This window comes from Passer domesticus, chromosome 9, assembly GCF_036417665.1.
Source record: "Passer domesticus isolate bPasDom1 chromosome 9, bPasDom1.hap1, whole genome shotgun sequence".
Taxonomy (NCBI): domain Eukaryota; kingdom Metazoa; phylum Chordata; class Aves; order Passeriformes; family Passeridae; genus Passer; species Passer domesticus.
The window spans coordinates 45,319,550-45,336,434 of NC_087482.1; the positions used below are offsets into that span (position 1 = coordinate 45,319,550).

Sequence of the window (16,885 nt, forward strand, 5' to 3'; positions counted from 1 at the left end):
TTAACTGCAGGGAAGGTGGCCCAGGGCCAGCAGCAGGGCTGGAGCCTCTGGGTGCCCCGGGCTGGATTGCACAGCAGCTGAGTCTGTGCCTGCTCTGAGAGCAGAGGCACCACCAGAGCAGCGCTCAATGGGAAGAAATTGAGCTTTTCCCAATAAGCACCCTGATCGCAGGCACAATACCAGAATGCCTCGTTAATTAGAAGCAGCCTGTAATCAATAGCTCAGCTTCCTGCTGCGTTGAGGTCCTGGTGCTCAAAAAAAAAAAAAAAAAAAAGGCTGCAGTGATGTGATACGAAAACCTAAAGGGATAAATATTTCAGAGAGGATATCGAGCTCTGTGGTTGGAAAAATCAAGGTGAGACCTCCTCAAATGCTTGGCTGACCTCTTGTCCTCCTCATCCTCGGGGCTCCCTGCCCTTGGGGCTCCCTGCCCTCCTCATCCTCGGGGCTCCCTGCCCTCCCATCCTGGGGCTCCCTGCCCCTCTCTCCCTGTGCTGGAGGCTGCCAGGGGCAGTGCCCGGGCTGCCTGCTGGTGCTCCCCGTGTCCTGCAGAGCCCTGCAGGGTGTGCAGCCTCCCCAGCTCATCCCCTCCCTGCAGCCCCTTCTCACAGGCATTCATTTTTGGACATGCAGAAATGCTGAACCCAAGTGATATCAGCTCAAAAACGCCCCCCATGTGAATATTCAGCAATGGAAATTTTTCTCTCTTCTCCTCCGAGCTCGGGAAGGTTGGGAGTCCCTGGATTTTGTCACTCCTGCAGCCAGCCCCGGGTCTGTCCTGCCTCTGAAGGTCGGCACCTGCAGCCCCGAGCAGGTCATTATCCCAGGCATGTTTTATTCATGCTAATGCTGCCAAATGGAAATGATCTTTTTCATGTTAATGAGGAGTAATTGGAGAAATCCGAAAAATCATCATTTCCCCGGGAAAGGTTGGGGGAGTCGCTGACAGGAGAGGGAACAGCAGGTGACACCAGGCTGGGGGAGCTCACCTGGACAGGAGAAGCTCCAGGGAGAGCTCAGAGCCCTGGCAGGGCCCGAGGGGGCTCCAGGAGAGGGGCTGGGGACAAGGACGGAGGGACAGGAGCCAGGGAATGGCTGTAAGCTGAAAAATCACGTTTGGAGTGGTGTCAGGAAGAAATCCTTTACTCAGGGAGTGCCCAGAGGAGCTGGGGCTGCCCTGGATCCCTGGCAGTGCCCAGGCTGGAGCACCTGGGGCAGTGGAGGTGTCCCTGCCGTGGCAGGCTGGCACTGGGGGGATTTAAAATCCTTCCCACCCAAACCACCCTGGGATTGTGTGCTCTCAGAAGTTTTGCTGGTTCCAGATGAATACAGAGTGTTTTCCTGCGTTTTTCAGATTTTTTCAGAAGTCTGACCTTTCAGGATCCATCCAAAGAAATGTTCTGTCTTTGATCTCTCCTTGTCCAGAGCAAGAGGGAATTTCTGCAGCTTTTAATGTGTTTTATTCCTCATGCTTATAACGAAAAAAGAACGAGAAAAGAAAGCCTTTTGAACTCCTTGTTTGATGAGTGAGGTTCATTTAAAAATGACTGAGATTAAAGCAGACACAAAAACATTGTGGGCATGATTTTGAGCTTATTGCAGAGTGGGGGGATTTCAAACCTCTGTGGGTGTGGCACTTGGGGACGTGGCTCAGTGGTGGCCTTGGCAGTGCTGGGTTTGACCTTAAAGGCCTAAATAATTCAGTTCTGGGATTTTGTGATCAGTCAAAAGGAAGAGACTCAGAATCCCAGCAGTCCTGCAGAGCTGTGGGAGATGGGGTTGTGGTGGTGTCCTGGAGCTGCCTGGGGACACGTCCTGGCCATGGGGACAAATCCTGGTTATGGGGACATGTCCTGGCCACAGGGAAACCCCCAGTGTGGTCCTTGTGAGGGCCCCCAGGATGAGGGAAGAGATGAATCTGACTCCATGTTCTCAGAAGGCTGATTTATTAATATAATATAATATAATATAATATAATATAATATAATATAATATAATATAATATAATATAATATAAATTATATTAATATAATATACAAAAATACAATATAATATAATATAGATTATATCAATATAATATACAAAAATACAATGTAATATAATATACATTATATTAATATAATATATAAAATACAATATACTATAATATAACTTATATTAATATAATATATAAGAAATACAATATAATAAAATTATATTAATATAATATACAAAAATACAATATAATATAATGTAAATTATATTAATATAATATATAAAATACAATATAATATAAATTATATTAATATAATACATAAGAAATACAAATTATATTATATTATATTATATTATATTATATTATATTATATTATATTATATTATATTATATTATATTATATTATATTATATTATGTTAATTATATAATGCTATAGTAAACTGTACTAAAGAATACAGCAAGGATTCATCAGAAGGCTTAACAAGAATGAGAATAAAACTCGTGACTGACTCCTCAGAGCCCAGCACAGCTGGCTGTGATTGGTCATTAAGTAAAACCAATTCCCGTGTTGGACAGCAATCTCCAGGCCACATTCCAAAGCAGCAAATCCGGGAGAAGCTGAGGCTCCTCAGCCTCCCAGAGAAACTCCTGGGCAAGGGGACAGTCCAGAAAATGTGACAGGGACACCCCGGCCAGGAGAGCTGGGCTGTTCCTGCCAGGAAAAACTTTCAGCCTATGACAACTGTGCCTCCAGCAGCATCTCCTTCTGCAGGAACTTTGTAATTTCTGGAAGATTTTTGTCCTCCCCAAGTCTCATCTTAGACAATAAACAAAGCCAGCCACACGCTTGTTCAGTCTGCAAAGGCCTGAAAATAAGCAACCTGTACTTGTTAAATTAGGCACCATAAAAATGCTGAGCTTTAAATCATTATCCCAGTAATTATTGTCATCATTGTGGTTATTAGACGACATAAGATTTTATTGCTGATAATTTGGAGGCTTTGATACATTTATTTGAACTGACTGCTCCTTTGGCTAAGAATAATTGCTTAAATTTCTCTCTTGGGTTTATGCTTCTATAAAAGGATTGTTGACCTTGAAGCTTTTGCTTTATTTCAGATTCTTGTTCAAATGCAAATACTGAGAAAATACCTAGAGAAAAAAAAAAAAAAAAAGTGACTTTTTCCAAGCAGAAAGAGGAATTTGGAGAGCTTGGATAGAGAAGTCAGGTTTTGGGTTGTCAGAGACCCCCAGCTTCTCTATTATTATTATTATTCCTTTTTATTATTATTCCTTTTTATTATTATTCCTTTTTATTATTCCTTTTTATTATTATTTTAGGAGCAGAAGGTAAGCTTTGCTTTTCCATAAGCAGCTGTTGATGTGTTTGAGTGCTCTGGCTGCTGCAGGTTTGCCCTGGGGGTGGATGGAGCTGATGGATCTCTTGTGGAGCTGCAGGTCCCATGGCCAGGAACTGCTGGCCCAGGACATGCTGCGTGTGGGGCATGCACCTATTCAGCCGTGGTGAGAACAAAGAAAGGGTTAGCAGATAAATTAAGGAGAGAAAAAGAGCAGGGTAACATCATCTAGCAGTGCTAGGCAGGGTGACAGGCTCTGGAGAGCTCTGAAATGTCATGGTTTCATGCAGTGTGCAAATAAGGATGAAATTGAAAATCAGCTCTTTTAGGAGAGGTAACTCTTAATTTGCATGAAATAATAATCAAATCATTATCAGGCCACCTTAAGCAGCCACACTGAAGGTCACTTGGCTGCTCAGACACCACACATGGAGCTCTGGCTGGCATCGCTTTGGAAGGAGAAGGATAATTACCCCGGGGTCTGTTAATTTCCGTGTCCATTAATCAGCTGTGTGCTCCCAGCTAATAGCTGCCTTCAGGCTGCAAACGCTGACAGGTGTTTGACTCTCAGGTGGCTTTGCAGGGCTCAACAACGCCTTGGCCTGAAGCTGGGGGAAACTGAGGCAAAGCATGGATGGGACACAAAGCTCTTCAGCAATTCTTCATCAGGTGAGTAAGGTTAGAGTCCAATGGCAAGGAGGCTCCTTGTGGATAACAGCCCAGATGAGTCAAAGACCTTCCATCCATAACCTAAAAACACTTTATTTTTTTTTTTTTTTTTGTGGGAAAGGGAAGAGGGCTGCAGAGAGCTGAAGTGTTGAGAACTGAGCAGAGGCTTCCCAGGGCCACTCTCAGCTGTCAGCAGTGGCATTCTCCCTGAGCTCTGCCTCCCTTGCCAGGAAAAGGTTGCAATCTTGGCAGCACAAAGAAATAATCATGTCTGGTCAAGTGTGGCACACAGGAGATGAACTCCAACAAAGGGGAAAGCCACCTGCTTTTGGATGATTTATGGCCCAGGCAGGAGAGGGTCAGGCGCAGCTCCAGAGTCCAAGCTGGAATAAGCACAGAACAAATGTTTTCTGTTTGTTCTCACTGATTCAAACAGCAGAGCCTTTATTAGGCTCAGACAGAAAGGTGGGTGTTAGCCCAGCAATGTGGTCTAAGCTAACATTTGCATTGTTATTCCCCCTATTCATGCCTCAGACGGTTTTTCTATTGGGTTAATGGCAAATTCTCTTAAGTAATGACAGGGGTGCAGGTTAATTATTCAGTGAGCGCTGTTAAAGACAGCAGAGTTTCCTCTCCTGTTACAAAAAGGCTCCATCTCCCACCATGTCATTAAACATCCTCACTTAAGAGGCCTGAGAATGAATCATTGCCTCTGATTTAGGATCATCAAAAAGCACATCCCCGCTGCCTTATTTAATTGCCTTGTGATTTAATGTTGATGGCATCCACGTGTCCCTTCTCTCAGGTGTTAAAATTGAGCTGGTCTGGGGGGTCTCTGGGCTGGTCTGGGGGCATCTCTGGGCTGGTCTGGGGGGTCTCTGGGCTGGTCTGGGGGCATCTCTGGGCTGGGCTGGGGCCTCTCTGAGCTGGGCTGCTCTGGGGGTCTCTGAGCTGCTCTAGGAGATCTCTGGGCTGCTCTAGGGGATCTCTGGGCTGGTCTGGGGTCACTTTGAGCTGGTGTCGGAGCATCTCTGGGCTGCTCTGGGGCATCTCTGGGCTGCTCTGGGGCATCTCTGGGCTGCTCTGGGGGTCTCTGAGCTGCTCTAGGAGATCTCTGGGCTGCTCTGGGGGTCTCTGGGCTGCTCTGGGGGTCTCTGAGCTGCTCTAGGAGATCTCTGGGCTGCTCTGGGGGTCTCTGAGCTGCTCTAGGGGATCTCTGGGCCAGTGGAAGCCAGCTGTGCTCGGTGGGGATGCCCCACGCAGACCCAGGTCCCTGGAGCAGCACAGGGAGGTCGGGGCAGCCCAGGCTGCAGGATAAAGCCCTTCCCTGTGCAGGTGTTAATTAAAGGCCCCATCTGTGCTGGCTGAGCAGCTAAAGGAGGAGCTGCTGTGTTCGGGTGCTCCAAGGGTGGACCTGGTGGCTGAAGTTTGGACAGGATGATCCTGGAGGTGTTTTCCATGACTCCCTGACTCCATGCAATGTGCTTTTCCTGCACAACAGGAATGCAGAGGAAGCTCAGAGCAAGGTGTTCCCCACATCCCAGGGGGAATTGTTCCCCTCAGCCCCAGCAGGGCTGGCCTGGGGGCACCAGGGGCTCTCCTCTGCCTCCCTGTGCCTCTCCTCCCCCTCGTGTCTGCAGGAGTGCCCAGGGATTCTTTCCTTCCACTGCTTAATTACGAGTGACAGCGATAATAGCAATAACAATTATGGTAATAGTAATAATAATAATGGTAATAATAATGATAATAATATTTTAAAATCCTCTCAAGCCACCCATCTTGCACAGCTGAGCTGAGCATTATCCCCCAGGCACTGGGGTTAATGAACTTGCTCTGGGCTGGTGCTGGAGCCTGGAGGGACCCTCTGTCAGGAGCATCCCACAGTCCCATCCCAACATCCCAACAGCAGGACTTGAGCAGCCCCTGCACGGCCAGGGCAGGCACGGGAGCAGCAAATCACAAATTAATGTGCAAAGCAGCAAATGGGGGGAAAGGGGGAAAAGCTCCAAGGAGGAAGGTGGGGTTTTGTGGGGCTGAACTCCCAGCAGAGGCTTTTCCTGCTCCTCTCCCTCAGCCCCATGGTGAGGGTGGCTCTGCTGGGCTCCCCAGCCCCAGTGCAGTGAGGTTTGGTGCAGGAATTGTCCCCATTCCTGCCAGTCCTGGTGAGCAGTGGCACCTCCAGCCCAGCCCAGAGCTCCCCTGGCAGTGTCTGGAGGGGATGGCATTCCACGGGATGATGATTTCTGTTTCCTCCTCTGAGTTATTATCAAAGTGTAACATTTGTTCAGATTAACATCTCAGCCCCCTCTTCTATTCTGGGGGGCCCTGAAAGCCTGGGTGATACATCAATGACCAAATGTAATTGCTTTCTCTAAAATACGGCTTTCTAAAAGGAAATCTGACTGGGATGCATGTAGTGAAGGATTTAATTTATGTCGAAGCAATGGGTCTGAAAAAGGAGGAGGAGGAAAAGTTGTGATAGGGAGGCTGAATTCATCTTCAGTTATGAATAACAGATGATTCACTTGGGAATATTTTTTGGTAGATTTAAATGAAATCTCATCAAAAACATGATAATTGGATGTATTTATAAACCTGCAAAGCCCACTCAAGGGGCTTCTAGAAATACTGACAACACTAGAGGTTAACCATAAAACCAGCCAGAATTTGTTGTTGCAGGGTTGTACCTGTGATGGTGGTCCCTGGAAAGTGAGGGCTTGACAGACTTTCTCACCCTCTGCTTCTGAACTGTCCCCCAGAAATGAGGCAGTGCTCCTTGGCTGAGCAAAGCTGGGAAGATCTGGTGAAGCTGGCCAAGGAATTCAAATGTTGGTCGTGTTTGAAAACCACTGGACAGGGTTAACCACTGATCTGCCAACATCTCCCCTGGGGGGTGGGCAGGGCTGGGGTGGGATCTTCTGAAAAGAAATGTAAAAATAACTATCTGATGGCTCTGGAATGTGGAATGGAGGTTGTTTACCAACGGGTGCATCTGGGATTGGTCCATGGGGATTGTTTCTGCTTAATGTCCAACCATGGTCTGGCTGTGTGGGCTCTGAGCAGTCAGGGGTTTTTGTTGTCCATCCCATCCCATCCCATCCCATCCCATCCCATCCCATCCCATCCCATCCCATCCCATCCCATCCCATCCCATCCCATCCCATCCCATCCCATCCCATCCCATCCCATCCCATCCCATCCCATCCCATTCCTTCTTTTCTAGCTTTCTGGTGGATCCTTTCTCTCTATTCGTTTTAGTATAGTTTTAGTATAGCAATATAATGTAGTATAATATAGTATAATGTAATATAATATATAATATAGTATAATACAATTTAATATAATACGGTATAACGTAATATAATTTAGTATAATATAACATAAGATAATATATAATACATAATAGATAATATATATAATATATAATACAATATCATATAATATATAATATACACTATAATATAATAGATCATATTAATATAATCATTAATATATTTAATATATATTTTATATCACTGTAAATAGTCAATTATTTAATATATACTATAATAATATACATATTAATATATCATATATATTAATATAATATATCAGCTTTCCAAAACACGGAGCCAAGATTCTCATCTCTTCCCTCGTCCTGGCACCCTGGGGCACAGCCACACTGCTCCTGCCAGGGCCAGAGAGCAGAGAACAAAACCCTGCTCTCAGCTTTCAGCCTCAAGCACTGACCCCTGCAGCGTTTCTCTGGGTTTGCTGTGGGGTTCCTTCCCCGAGTCCCGCAGGCTGTCCCACCCCTGCCCCTCTGCATTTTCCAGAAAGGAGGCATGCTTATTTCAGCATGCTCCACGAAACCCTGCTGCTGGTGCTTTGGCCTCATCTGCATGCAGGGAGGCACTCCTCCTTGGGTTGAGGGCTGTAACATTCTCTGCTGATGAAAATACTTTGATAGGTTGTTTTTTTTTTTTTCTTTCCCTTCACAAATTATCAGGTCATTTAAAGAAATGAGCTCATTTTAATCTAATTCTGCATGTGCAACTGTCTGGAGAGTTATTTTCAGCTCCAGTAGTTGCAGCTTGCAATTATTCTGCTTCCTTTAAGAAAAGAAAAGTAACAGCTCTATATTTTATGCAAATTACTGGCAATCTTTCAGAGCAACTTGTGTTTAGCAGAAGTAATAGGAGAAATAAGAAGCCCAATGGATGGTAATGTGGGGTTGAAAAAGCACAGAGGAAGTAGGAAAATATGTAAAGATCATTAAAATATTAACATTTGACCACTTAGGCAGGAATATTTCAATTAAAACCATGTAATTCTTGTTGAAGTGAAAAGAACAGCTCCTAACTAACCGTGGCTTCTGATGGTGAAAAAGCAACTTTTTAATTTCATTTCTTTAATGAATTTCATTTCCTTCATTGCAGTGGTTCAGACGTGCACCCAGACATTCCTGCAGCTCCCACAGAGGTCCCGGAGTTGAAGTGGGGTGCCAAGGGGTGCCCAAGCACCCCTCCATTCCCCCAGGGGTGTGGAGGTGGGGATTGCTGTTTCCCCCTGTTCACACCCACCTCTGGGTCCCTCCTGGGCCCCAGTTTGTGTGTCGTGCTCAGTGCAGGCACGGCTGAAGGTCGTGTCCAGTTCCAATGTGCTGGAAATTTGGTGCTTGTTTTGTGCATTTCCGTGGAACCTGCTCTGGTCTGAACACAGCTCAGCAGCATTTTTGCTGCTGCAAAAATTTATTTTTCCAGTTTGCTTGCTGGAAAAAAAGCTGGTGACTGGAATATCACCTTCCACGTCACGACTATTGCTGTTTGAGGGAATAAATCAGCTTTTCTGTCCCTTGGGGAAGCAAGTTCCTCTGATGATATTTCCCTTGGAGCTTTTCTCAGATCCATGGCTGACCTCTGTGCCAGCTGGTGGCTCTGGCACAGAGCAGCTGGGGCTGCCCCTGGATCCCTGGCAGTGCCCAGGACAGGCTGGATAGGGCTGGGAGCAGCCTGGGACAGTGGGAGGTGTCCATGGGATGGGGTGGGATTGATGGGATGGGGTGGGATGGGATTGGATGGGATGGGATGGGTTGGGGTGGGATGGGATGGATGGGGTAGGGTGGGTTGGGGTGGGATGGGATGGTTGGGGTGGGATGGGATGGATGGGGTGGGATGGGGTGGGATGGGATGGGATGGGGTGGGATGGGATGGATGGGGTGGGGTGGGATGGGATGGGGTGGATGGATGGATGGATGGATGGATGGATGGATGGATGGATGGATGGATGGATGGATGGATGGATGGAATACATGGGATGGGGTGGGATGGGATGGGGTGGGATGGCATTGATGGGATGAGATGGATGGGATGGGATGGGGTGGGGTGGGGTTGGATGGGATGGATGGGATGGGTTGGGGTGGGGTGATCTTTAAGGTCCATTCCCACCCAAACCATTCTGCAATTCCATGGTTCCATGGCAGAAGCATCATCCCCCAGGCAGCAGCGAATCTCCTGCCAGGCACCAACCCTCCAAGGCTGAGGAATGATCCCCCAAAGAAGCCCCACAGCACTGATATTCCAGAGGAACCTCTGGAGCACCTGCCCCAAGCTGCTGGCACCTCCTCCTGCAGGATGGGAACACCAGGAGGGACGAGGCTTGGAAGGAAGGGAACGAGGCTGAGAAGACCTGGGAGGTTTGAGGCAGTAAATACTCCTGGCTGCTCTGATGAGGTTCAAGATTTACCGAGGAGGTTTGTCAAAGTGTTGTCTGTGGCGCTAAGGCAGAGGTTTTTGATAGCAAAGAGGCACTTTTGGGAATTTACTGCCCATTCTCAGCAATCTGTCTGATTTAGCAGAGGGAGGGGGATAACCCAGGGAGGGCAGGACAGGAATGTGGGATGGGAGGACCCAGAGCAGCTCTGGGAAGCAGAGGAGGCAGGAAAGGCTTTTCTGTGGCTTTGCACGGGGTTTGTGGATTTGCTGAGCCTGGGTGAAGCAGGTGCCTGCTCCCCTGGATCCCTCCAGTGCCTGGCTGGGATGTGTGTCCTGAACTTCATTCCTGCTCCTGATTCTGGTGTAAAGCACAGTTCTGCTGTAAAACTCCCCCAAAACTTGGCTGTGCCCTGACAACAGCCCTGCTGTCATCCCAGCCTGAGAATTATCCCCAGCTCAGCAAGAATTCAGTTTATTTTCCTGCACCCAGACCCCCTGAGCAGGGCTGGGAGGGGGCTGCACGCCCCAGCGGTGTCCAGGTGTGATCCTGCAGGCACCCCTCGCTGCAGAGCTCCTCACACACCCCCCGCAAGGCACAGCACAAACGAGCTGATGGGGCCTTAATTAGATTGGAGTGTTCTGTTGTTAATTAATTGCCTGGAATGTTTCAGGATGTTCCCCCTCCCCACATCCCTCTCCCCGAGGAGCAGCCAGCAGCGGTGCCACGTAGCACAAATTAATCTTTACAACTGTCACCTGCCACTTCCCCAGCTGAGGAGCAGAAGCCACCATGGAATATTTGTTCCCTACGAAATACAAAGCGACGGAACATCTTCCTTAACAAATGGATAATTAAGTTTAAATAACGGTGTCAAAATATCCCTTTGAAAAATTTCTCTTTGCTTGGCTAATGGCTGTAGTTTAGTGCTTTAGAATTTGGTTTTCCTGCTGAGGAGGTGGTTTTTGGGAGGTGGTACAAGATCCCAAAGGGCTGCTTTGATTTCTGCAGGCGTGGAAGTTTTCCCCCGTGCCAGGGGTTTGGGATGAGATGTCTTGAAGGTCCCTTCCAACCCAAACCACTCTGGGATCCTGTGATCTAGGAGGGCTTGTCATCTCTCAGTAGTTCCATTAAATGAAATGGAGCCCAAAATCATGAATATCTCCTCATATGATAAAATACAATGTTGGACTGTTCCCAGAAGGAATTTCCCAGACTTTCTGAGGGGGTTTCTGGAAAGGCACCATTCATTGCCCTCATTACTCTGAAAATCAGGGCCAGGCACTCCCATGGAGGAATGGGAAGTGAAATATTTAAAGGCCCTTTCTGCTGTGTAAATCACCTGCTTGAAATGGGAAGGCTTTGAAAAGGTGGTCACTGAAACCCCTGCCCTGTTTGTTTGGTTTAGTGTGCTCTTTCAGGCAGGTGGCAAAATGAGAGAGCTCTCAGGAAACCAACACTCAGAGGAGCAGTAGTTTGTTCTCTTAACCCCTCTGAAATTCCTGTGATAAGGAGAAATCCCCGTGGGTTCTGCCCTGCTCTGGGAGCTGAGCCATGGGCCAGGGGGGATGGATGTGGGGGCAGCTCCAGCTGGGCAGAGGGCACAGCTTCCCTGGGCAGTGCCCAGCCTGGCACAGCTGCCCAGGAGCTGTGGATCCTCCTCACTGGGGAGATCCCAGAGCCCAGGAGCTGTGGATCCTCCTCACTGGGGCATTCCAGAGCCCAGGAGCTGTGGATCCTCCTCACTGGGGCATTCCAGAGCCCAGGAGCTGTGGATCCTCCTCACTGGGGAGATCCCAGAGCCCAGGAGCTGTGGATCCTCCTCACTGGGGCATTCCAGAGCCCAGGAGCTGTGGATCCTCCTCTCTGGGGCATTCCAGAGCCCAGGAGCTGTGGATCCTCCTCACTGGGGCATTCCAGAGCCCAGGAGCTGTGGATCCTCCTCACTGGGGAGATCCCAGAGCCCAGGAGCTGTGGATCCTCCTCACTGGGGCATTCCAGAGCCCAGGAGCTGTGGATCCTCCTCACTGGGGCATTCCAGAGCCCAGGAGCTGTGGATCCTCCTCACTGGGCAGATCCCAGAGCCCAGGAGCTGTGGATCCTCCTCACTGGGGAGGTTCCAGAGCCCCTGCTCACAACCCAGGGCTCTGGGATGGGCAGGGAGGTGGGACTGGGGGACCCCTGGGGTCCCTTCCAACCTGACCCACTCTGGAATTCTGTGACCTTTCCTAAGGTTTTCGGAATTTTGGGATTTCAGTTTCCTGTTTGGCCCTGTGCTCTGCCAGAATTTAAAACACAAGCAGCAGGCTCTGTGGCTACTAAAAAAAAAAAAAACCAAAACCAAAAAAACCCAACAACTCTTTTTTTTCCCCCCTTTTGTGTGTGAAAAATGAGTTGCCCATTGAAAGAAGAGCCTGTTCCACACCACTACATGTGCTTCATGCATATTCACAAAGAAGCAGTTTGAAAAATACACTGCTGTGCTCTGGCTGCTGGAGATGGAGGAGAATATTACAAATTCCATTTTTTCCCTACTGCTTCACTTCTGCTGCTGTGCAAACACCGAGTGTTTGTTGTGCTGTTGGGATTAACTGGTGTTTGTTTAAGGTGGGAGAGGTGCTTTTAGGAAACAGATGGATTTGGACTGTTTGTTTCCCCCAGGAACTGCAGGAATGGAAGCTCATTTAGAATTGCTCTGTGTAATTTTTGCTGCTGGCTCTGAGGAGGTGCTGAGAGTCTGAGAGTTTCCCTCTGTCCTCTCCACCTCCCCTGCCTCAGCTGCACTCTGCCTGTGGGGCTCTGGAGGATGAGAAATGCTCTGGAAATACGCTCACACCTCAGACACATCAGCCAGCTGTGGGGGCACTTTGATCTTTTATTCCAGGAGAACAATATTGCCTCAGCAGGCAGGGTGGGTGTGCAGATCAGTGAGCGAGGGAGCACTGAGATCACACTGCTGGATGCCCCAGGGGAAGGTGCACAGGGAATTCCAGGTTCAGAGCAGGGCCAGGACACGAGGGGAGCTCTGGGGCTGGGCTCTGGGGAAGCAGCAGGACTGGCACCTCTGCTGCCTTGGGTTCTGTGCCAGGTGAGCTGAGCGCCTCAGTGTGCCCAGCACAGCAGTGCCAGGCTGCAGGCCAGGAGGAAAGAGCTCAATTCAAGGTTTAGAGCCCAAACCCCAGCGTTTGACTGAGCAGAGCTGGGGGCAGAGCCTCCAGAGCTCTGCTGCTGATGTGCACCCACTACCCTTGGGAGGCCTGAGGAGCTTTCCAAGGACAATCCACGTGTGACATGACATAAGGAACAAAAAGGTCCTTTGTTAGCTCATTTATAGCATTGAAATATCCATGGTTTAAGGAAAAATCCCTCTCACACGGACCAGGGGGGAAAGGCCCTGCTTGCTGTTAATTTTCATTATCAGGACACTTGGAGGGTGACGTTGGCATTGCCAGTGGCATGAGGAGCCCACCACTGCCAGCCCATCCTCGCCACTGCCAGCACAAACAAGGAAGAAAGCAAAGAAATTAAACCAGGCTTCAGCAGAGAACACTCCAAGTTTCTCCTCTGTTGTACTTAAGTTCTGCTCTGCCAAAGGAAACGGCTCCTCCTCCTGCAGAGAGGGCTGGAGGGGTGCTGAACATCAATTCTGGGGGAAAAAGAGAGAAATCATTAACAGCAGAGCAAGGAAAGTGCCCAGAACTGCGTAACTCTTTCCAAAAAAAGAGAGAGAGCTTCTTGGAGGCTGCTGGGGTTTGGACTGCCCCGGGGATTTGTTTGATGTACGATCTGCCTGGCAGCAGGCAGGTGCTGTAGATTCCGAGGGCAGTGGAGCACAGCCCAATAATTCAGGAGTTTAACCCTAACGGGGGCTGGGGAGTGGCAGGAGGGGCTGGGTGGGATCCCTGGGGGTGATGAGGATTTGTCTGCAGAGTTTGTGCTGCTCAGGCCACCCTCCCTGTGGGGCTGGGGGAGCTCTGAGCTCTGCAGGGCCCTGCTGGCTGTGACCCAGCTCCTGGCAGGCGTGGTGCCCTGCCCTCCCTGTGCCAGGGGCTGGGGAGCTCCTGCTGATGGCCAGAGGAGCAAACCCACGCTTTAATGGATGTGGGATCAGTTATCAGCAATGACCTTTTGGCTTTCCCTGCTGTTCCTGTTTCTGGGAGATTATTGACTGAAAACTGCTTGTCAAAGTCAGCCAAGCTGCATTTGTCCCCTGGGCTGGGACACGAGTGGCACAGCTGGGGACCCTGGAGATGGGGCTGCTCCTCTGCTCCAGGGGGTGGGACAATGGGAAAATGGGATAATAGGATGGGAAAATGGGATGGAATGGGATGGGATGGGAAAATGGGATGGGAAGATGGGATGGGATGGGATAATGGGATGGGATGATGGGATAATGGGATCATGGGATGGGAAAATGGGATGGGATGATGGGATAATGGGATGGGAAAATGGGATGGGATGGGAAAATGGGATGGGATGTTCCCTTCCCTTGGGGGCACTGCTGGCACTGCCCTGGGCTGCTGAAATTGGCGTTTTGAATCCAATATAAACCAGCAAAAGTTCTATGTAAAAAAGAAAGCTTGGGGGGTGTCCCAAAGATTTGAGGGGCTCAGTTTAGCTCAGCTTCCCCTGAGAGTCTGGCCCCACATTTCCAAGGAAACTTCCTGGTACTGGAGTGCCAGTCACCTGCATTTTAGAATTTTGTTTGAGGTATCAGAGCTGGTGAGAAGTTTAGAACATTTGTATTTCTGTCATCCAACAAGAATTATTTTCAGAAGGAGGAGGTGGAAGGGGTTTGTCCCTGTGTGGCTTAGGGACAATGCATTAAACAGATATAATTGTGTTCCTCTCATTTAGACATGACAGCAGTGCTGCTCTCACTGTTCTGCTAAGAGAAACTTTTAAATTTAAATGGAAGACATAAAAGTTTTGTTTTTTTTCCTATATATATTTTTTTTTTCACTTGGAGAAAACAATAATTCTAAATCCATCCTGATATTCAGCCAAGTTTCTCTTCCTTCCCTCCCATTCCAGCAGAGCAGGGGACTACAAAGCTCCCAGGCTGGCACTTCTTTGATCACAAATATGAAGATGGTGCATGAGAGTAATTAAATTTTTCCTCACAACTAATTGAATTTGCTAGCCAAAGAGGGGGAAAGGCTTTGCTGCAAACGGGAAGAGGCAGCTTCTTCCACCTGACTTTACTTGTACTTGACTAACTACTTCATTAGAGCCCGGGCAGTCCGGTGGCAGATCATTAATTTCCAGGCTGGAATCTGGGAAGAGAAGAACTAGGAGGGGGCTGCTCTGCCAAGCCCAGCCTAACTGTGTTAATGCTTATTAAAGCTAAGCCTTGGGTCTGTTCTGGTGCTGCCTCTGCCATGTTATGGATTAATTGAATGTGTTAAGACAGCAAATGCAAAGATGAAAAAGCAAATGCTTTTTTTTTTTTTTTTTTTTGCAGAAAATGCAGATCACTGTGGTTTTATCAGAAGGATTTGGTTTCCTACTGGAGGAGGTGATGGCTGCCAAAAAGTGGGGCCACTGAGGGGGGTCTGGCAAAAGCAATTTCATTTGGTGTCATTTGGCCTCCATGATTTTATGCCTTGCATGGACGTTCCCATCCCTGGAGGGACTCAAAGCCAGGTGGAGGTGGCACTTGGGGACATGGGCTGGGTGATCTGGGTGGGGTTTGGAGCCCACCCTCGGGTCACTGCCTCCCAACAGCTCCTGCAGGATGCGTGGCATTCACTGAGGTGACAGAAACCTGTGTGGGCATGAACAACTGCGCTTCAAACCAAATAAATCCATTTTAGGCTGTACACAGCATTTCTCCTGCCCGGCCATCAGCTCATTAGGGCTCTGCTCGTTTGTTCCACTGCACACCCATTACTGCAAGCTGAGGAGATCGGTGCTGGCACAGCCTTCCTCTGCAGTCACCTCTTGCTAAAACCCTTTTATTTCGGCTGTAACTTTTTTTTCTCTGCCTTTATTGCAGCTGCCAGGATGCACTGCAGCTGCCAATGCCCCGTTGATAGGACTGGGGTTGTTTGCACGGAGAGAACTCTGCCCAAACTCGCTGTAAAACCAGGACAGGGGCATTGTTTTCTGGAGCACACAGACATGAAATTTGATGGCAGCACTTCCAGCTTCATTAAGTTCTTTCCAGGGCCTGATAAAAGCGGCATTCATGGAAAAGGCTTTTGGAGGAGAAGTTGGGTTGTTTGTTTCAGTGGGAGCAGGGGGCACAGCAAGAAGGAAATAACATTTATTTCATGCACAGGCAATGGGTGAAGCTCTCTAACGTGAGGCACAAGAAACGGGAGCATTTTGCAGGATTTTTACATCTCGCAAGCCTTGCCCCGTATTCACTCACTCCAAACCTAAAAATATTCTTGGTGTTCATTCATTTAGGCGAAGTTACGAAGGCCAGGAGAGGGAAAAGTGAATCACTGGGGATCCAGAGAGCTGCCATCATTTCCAGAGTCATGCAAAGCATGGACTCATGGAGAATCTGACAGCTTTCCAGGTCTCTCACCAGGGGGAGGGTGGTTTAAGTGCTTTACAAGATTGCTCTCAAAGTTGTTGGATGATGTGTGATAGAAGCAAATCTGGAGCTCCCAAAGACGGGGGGTAGTAAACATAATTCTGTTTAGTGTTCTGCAGCTCCACAAAAGGATTTGTTGATTCCCACAGTGGTTACATTGATTTTATACCTTTCTGAGCACACAAAATAGCAATTAGTCAATGCTGCACATTGCATTTCTGACAGGTATAAAATTATAGTGCCAATTATTTTGCACAGGTTGATGAACAACAGTAGGGGTTTCTGAACAGTCTCTAAGACAGTGCTGGCAGAGAAATCTGTCACTTCGGTGTTTGAAAGGTGTGACTGTAATTTCCAATACAATTGAATAAAAATCTTGGTGATGTGTGCATGCTGCACAGTTATTATAATGATGGCCTCCTCTTTAACTGACACATAATAACATTTGTTAAATTTTAACCACTGCAGAGTAATTTAGTAGTATCTGAGGTCTCTCTGACTTTATCCTTCCCAGAGGAATAATGTAAGGAGTTCTGAGCTTCCAGTTTGAGGGAAATAAATCTGTATCACCCGACCACAGAAAATCTTTACCTGTTTGTGGCACTTATTTCACTTCCAGGCACCTGAAACAGAACATTTTGCCC

The 16,885-nt window shown here is 48.2% G+C and overlaps 1 long non-coding RNA gene across 3 annotated transcripts; it reads left to right on the top strand.

Moving 5' to 3' along the window:
- The first annotated feature begins 281 nt into the window (after positions 1–281).
- Positions 282–16,881, top strand: LOC135308239 (uncharacterized). Of its 3 annotated transcripts, XR_010368771.1 has the most exons (4): positions 282–355; positions 3,918–4,003; positions 9,465–9,734; positions 15,159–16,881. It is a non-coding gene; the product is annotated as an uncharacterized LOC135308239 (long non-coding RNA). The 3 variants fall into 3 exon arrangements; XR_010368772.1 differs by lacking the exon at positions 282–355 and having other exon boundaries at positions 3,882–4,003; positions 9,481–9,734; XR_010368770.1 differs by lacking the exon at positions 282–355 and having other exon boundaries at positions 3,893–4,003.
- Positions 16,882–16,885: the final 4 nt, after the last annotated feature.